The sequence below is a fragment of the Meleagris gallopavo genome, chromosome 2 (genome assembly GCF_905368555.1).
Source record: "Meleagris gallopavo chromosome 2, MGAL_WU_HG_1.1, whole genome shotgun sequence".
NCBI classification, from domain to species: Eukaryota; Metazoa; Chordata; class Aves; order Galliformes; family Phasianidae; genus Meleagris; species Meleagris gallopavo.
The window spans coordinates 95,848,603-95,853,962 of NC_139405.1; the positions used below are offsets into that span (position 1 = coordinate 95,848,603).

Here is a 5,360-nt window from a genome sequence, read left to right on the forward strand (position 1 = left end):
ATGCAGTCTGATATTGCTTCTTTTCTGAGAGTATTAGATTTCTCAACAGATAAAATATGGATGCTATTAGATGGCATTGACTTTTTTAAAGCCGTAAGTAGTAACTGATACAATCAGTAACACAGACCATTTCAAGCAACCTTTCATCTTGTTCTGATATTACTAATAATTTTTTAGCTCAGTCTGATAAGGAAATTAATTTTACATAATGGAAGAAGACATTTATGGAGTCCTGAAAGAACATAACTTCTTCTGAATTATTGAGGAGAGTAGCTCTATTTTCTTTCTGAAGTTTGTGTCATTCTTCCTGATAAATGACTAATGATGCTATTGGGCCTGCGGGGGTTAACGTTTTGTGCAGTGGAAGAACTGGTTAATCTGGAGAACAGTTATTACAGTCACTCTGTGCAACTTCTGTAGTTCTATAAGGGCCTGCAAAAGGAAAGGGTAGCTAATTCTGAGGTCCTTGGCTATGTGAAGGTGGTATTGGCAGGGGATGCTCTGGGTGAAAGCAACGCCCTTACTTACAGCACTGACATCTTTTAGGGGAAGGCTGTCGTGCTAGAGTGGCCAAGGGGCTGACGTGCTCCACTGAGGCTGGGACAACAGCTGGAGAAAGTGTGTGTGGCTTGTTCAGAGGTGACCCAGGTGTACGTGGGTCTGCGTGTGACAAAGAGGAGTGGGGCAGCCTGCAGCCTTAGGATCAAGACAAAACATGCAACTATTACTGTGCTGATAACAAACAAGTAATATCGTTGATTTGTATTGTTGTAACACTCAAAGGACAAAGCCTGGGGCTCTGCTGTGTTGAGTGCTAGGTAAACATGTAATTGCCATGAACAAGTGGGAGAAAACATCAGCTTTGCTTTGAGGTGAGAACCCCTTTCTAATTAAGGGAAAGCTAAAACCTCTAACAGGACTAAATTACTTGGGTCATGTTCTGCAGTGTGATGCAAGGTAATGAAGACATATATTTTGGGCGTAATTGAGCAAGGGATTCCTGAGTTATAACGTGTGATCATGAAAGGCCTTCTTTCAGCTTGTAACTCAATCTTGCATTTTTCATCTTTCAAAAGTTTGAATTGGGTGTTTAGGCACTCAAAATGTCCTCTGGGAACAAAACTTGGCAATTTTTCTGACATTTAATGGAGTTAAAGCTTAGAATCATAGAATTATTAAGGTTAGAAAGGACTTCTAAGATCACTAAGTCCAACCACAACCCATCCTCACCATGGACCTTAACCATGTCCCTCAGTGCCACAACTCCATGGTTCTTGAGCACCTCCAAAGACAGAGTTCTTCCAAGTAGGTGGACCTCCTGCTTGGCTGTGAGGTTGCTGTGCCTGGCTGGCAGCACAAAGGCAGAAGCTAATGTCTCGAATCATGGAATGGCCTGGGTTGAAAAGGACCACAATGATCATTGAGTTTCAACCCCCCTGCTATGTGCAGGGTCGCCAACCACCAGACCAGGCTGCCCAGAGAAATAGGTCTCAGACCTACCAGTGTGAACATACAGATGTAAGGATAGCGGCAGAGCAGGAGAGCAAGTGAGATTTTCTTGGTGGTAGAGGAAAATCACGGGTGAGGGGAGCAGAAGAATTCAGTCTGTGTAGTCTCTTGTTTTGTATGCTACTAAATATGAAAACTATTATGGATAATCTGTATTTCAACAAGGTTTATGTTTTCTCAGTGCCTTGAAGAGTTTTAGAAGAGAAGGACATTTTAAGTACCACAGCTGTATAGACTTAGAGTTACTCAATAATTTCCATTCTCAAGCTTGGTTTTGAGTTGCTTGTGCCTTGTGAAATAAGATTGAATCCAAGTGGATTATGTATTTCATTGCCTGTCTCAGATGTTTGTCGGTTTGCAAGCTTCAGCAAAATTCAGCAAAAGAGCTTCAGCCTAATCTGATCCAGCAGATTTGGAAGAAGTCTGACACAAACAAGTTTAATTTCCTTACGTCAGAATTCTTGGAGTTCTTTTGCCCAAACTGCAGTGCTTCATCTTTGAGCAGGAACTGAAAGGATTTGAAAAAGGATTGATTTGGACCTGGATCAATTACCTGTTTTCCCTCTCACCAAACTCTGACAAAGACAGAAACCTCTGAAAAAAACACCCACTATTTCATATACTCTTTAGATATCTGGTAAAGTAGGAACATTCTTGGATGATTTCCTCTCCAAACCTAAGGCTCCAGCCCAAACCCTGGAGTTCTTTCTTCATGACTGAGCATTGGAGCCAAGAGCAGAGAAATGCTCTCAGCAGAAGCATATGGATGCATGAAGGAGAGTCGTGAAGAACAGATGACGATGAGGCAAACTGGTGAGTAGAGAACAGATGCAAAGATAGACGGGGTGATCTGGGCATTAGAAATAGGAACAGATTAAGAAGCATGGAAGGACCTGGGACACAAAGCATGAGGAGATGGTGGGTCTGTAACCAACAGGACATGTGACCTCCCAAGATCAAGTTCAGGATGAATGGGTTTCTTTAGCAGTCCACAACAAATGAACTGGAAATAATAAGTAAAACATGGATCTCTACATATATCAAAGGCAAGAGTCTTGCTGTCTCTGCTCCACTAAGTTAATTTGAAGGGATTCACGGATCAAAACAGTATAGTCTGGGTGAGGACTGGTGAAATCCTAGAGACAACTGAGGAGCTCTGTAAATACAAGTGGCAATAAGCCAGTGCATGAGGGGAAGCAGAAAAACTTTGAGACATTTCAGTGGGAAGTCTCCTCAATCACCACTGCTGGACAGGGCTTCCTCGAAGGACCACAACCAAGACACTGAACAGCTAAGGCCACGGTGACAGTATTTAAGTAGCACCATCAAAACGCTGGCAGGCATGTTAAGAGTACTTTGATATCTGATACAATACCAGCCAAGGACTGAATTGCTTTGCCAAATTTCATCACTGCAACTGGGACAAATTGGCAGAGAACACCACACTACAGGAAATATGATAGTTCAGCAGAAGTGCAGGAGACAGCACATTGAACATAATACCTTTCGCATCAACACTGGCTGCAGAAAATAGAGAGCACTGCATGTCTCAAAGCCCAACCTGAAGCAGTCCACTCAAATGATATGGTGAACCCTAACACTTACTGCTGTCTGGGATAAGGACTTGTCACAGAGAGGAGAGACAACTTGTGTCACACAGACAGGGCTGTGTGCTGTCAGTGTTTGAGCATTGAGGGATGCAATGAAAAGTCTAGGTCTAGGCAAGCACTGAGCTCAGTTGTGCCAAGGGATGTGGATCTCAGGAAGCATCAGACCTACAGCTTGAGCACAGTAATTTCTGGGCTGGGAGCAATGGAAGAATAAGGAAGAGCTGGGGGATGGATGTAGCTGAGTCATGAAGGGAGGAGGATGGGGGTGTGTGGGGTGTTTTGCACTTCCATTCAGAGATATGTGAACAACAGCATTTCACTTATGAATGACTGATGTGGGCTTGTTTGGAAGAAGCAGCTTTGTACCTCTGCAAAACATATTTTGGAGGTAATATTTGCAAGAGGAATCTGTTTCCAATATCAGATGAGTACTCTTTCACCATCTCTGGTGAGGGATGCCTTGCTGGGACTAAGGGGTGCACCCTCATGGGGAATGAGACTGGGAGACCAGTGGCAGGTGGGGCACATCCCCAGGAGCATCACAAGAGGCTGTTTGAGTGCAGTGGTGACAGCTGTACCAGGAATCATAGAATCACCAAGATTGGAAAAGACCTCCAAGATCATCCAGTCCAACCGTCCATCTATCAGTATTTTCCACTAAACCAGGTCCCCCAGTAAAACATCTAAATGTTTCTTGAACATCTCCAGGAATGGTGACTCTACCACCTCCCTGCGCAGCCCATTCTAGCACCTGACCACTCTTTCAAAGAAGAATTTTTTTTCTAACATCCAACCCGGATCTCCCCTGGTGCAACTTAAGGCCATTCCCTATTATTCTATCCTAGTTAGATGGGAAAAGACTCGACCCTCTCCAACCACAAGTTGTAGGGAGCAATAAATTCTTCCCTGAGCCTCCTCTTTTCCAGATTGAACAATCATAGTTCCCTCAGCTGCTCCTCATAAGATTTGTGCTCCAGACCCCTCACAGCTTCATTGCCCTTCCCTGGACACGCTCCAAGGCCTCAATGTCTTTCTTGTTGTGAGGGGCCCAAAACTGAACACTGTATTCAAGATGTAGCCTCAGTAGTGCTGAGTACAGAGGGACGATCATTTTCCTGCTCCTCCTGGCAATAATATTTCTGATACAAGCCAGGATGCCATTGGCCTTCTTGGCCACCTGGGCACACTACTGGCTCATGTTCAGCTCAACACTGACCAAGACTCCCACGTCAATTTCTTCTACCCAGTCTTCCAGGCACTCTGCCCCAAACCTGTAACATCGCCTGGGGTTGTTGTGGTCAAAGTGCAGGACCCGACACTTGGTCTTGTTGAACTTCATCCCATTGGCTTCAGCCCAGTGATCCAGCCTGTCCGGATCCCCCTGTAGGACCTTCCTATCCCCAGTGATATCAACACTTCCTCCCAACTCAGTGTAATCTGATAACTTACTGAGGGTGCACTCAATGCCTTCATCCAGGTTGTCAATAAAGATACTGAACAGGACAGGCCCCAGTACCAACCCCTGGGGAGCACCACTCGTGATTAGTTGCCAGCTGGACTTAACTCCACTCACCACTACTCTCTGGGGCCAGCCCTCCAACCAGTTCTTTACCCAACAAATAATGTACCTGTCCAAGCCACAGGCTGCCAGCTTCTCCAGAAGAACACTATGGGAGACAGTGTCAAAGGCTTTGCTGAAGTCTAGGTAGACTACATCAACAGCCTTTCCTTCATCCACCAGGCGGGTCACTAGATCATAGAAGGAGATCAGATTGGTCAAGCAGGACCTGCATTTCATGAACCTGTGCTGGCTGGGCCTGATCCCCTGGTTGTCCCTCACATGCTTTGTGATTTCCCTCAAAATGTTCTGTTCCATAACTTTTCCTGGCACCGAGGTCAGGCTGACAGACCTGTAGTTCCTCAGATCTTCCTTACAACCCTTCCTTACAACATCTTCCTTACAATCTTTCTTGTAGATGAGAGTCACATTAGAAAGCCTCTGAGACCTGCTCAGTGCTCCTCTAAGCCTTGAGCTTGGCACCGTGATGGAGTGCCATGCCATGGCCCCACTGTCAGCAAGTGTTTGTCCATAAGGCAGCTAGAAAATAAATGTGAAGGATTTGCAAGGGTAAATTTAAATAATTGGATTTACTCATTTGGAAATTTTTCCTAAAGCCCCGTTTGACTTCTGCATGCTTTTAGCGTGTGCATATCTTATAAGTGCCAGGAGAAATTCTCTAT

The 5,360-nt window shown here is 44.8% G+C and overlaps 1 pseudogene; it reads left to right on the top strand.

Annotated features, from left to right (window-relative positions):
- On the top strand, positions 1–5,095 carry LOC146545093 (uncharacterized; annotated as a pseudogene).
- The last annotated feature ends 265 nt before the right edge of the window (positions 5,096–5,360 follow it).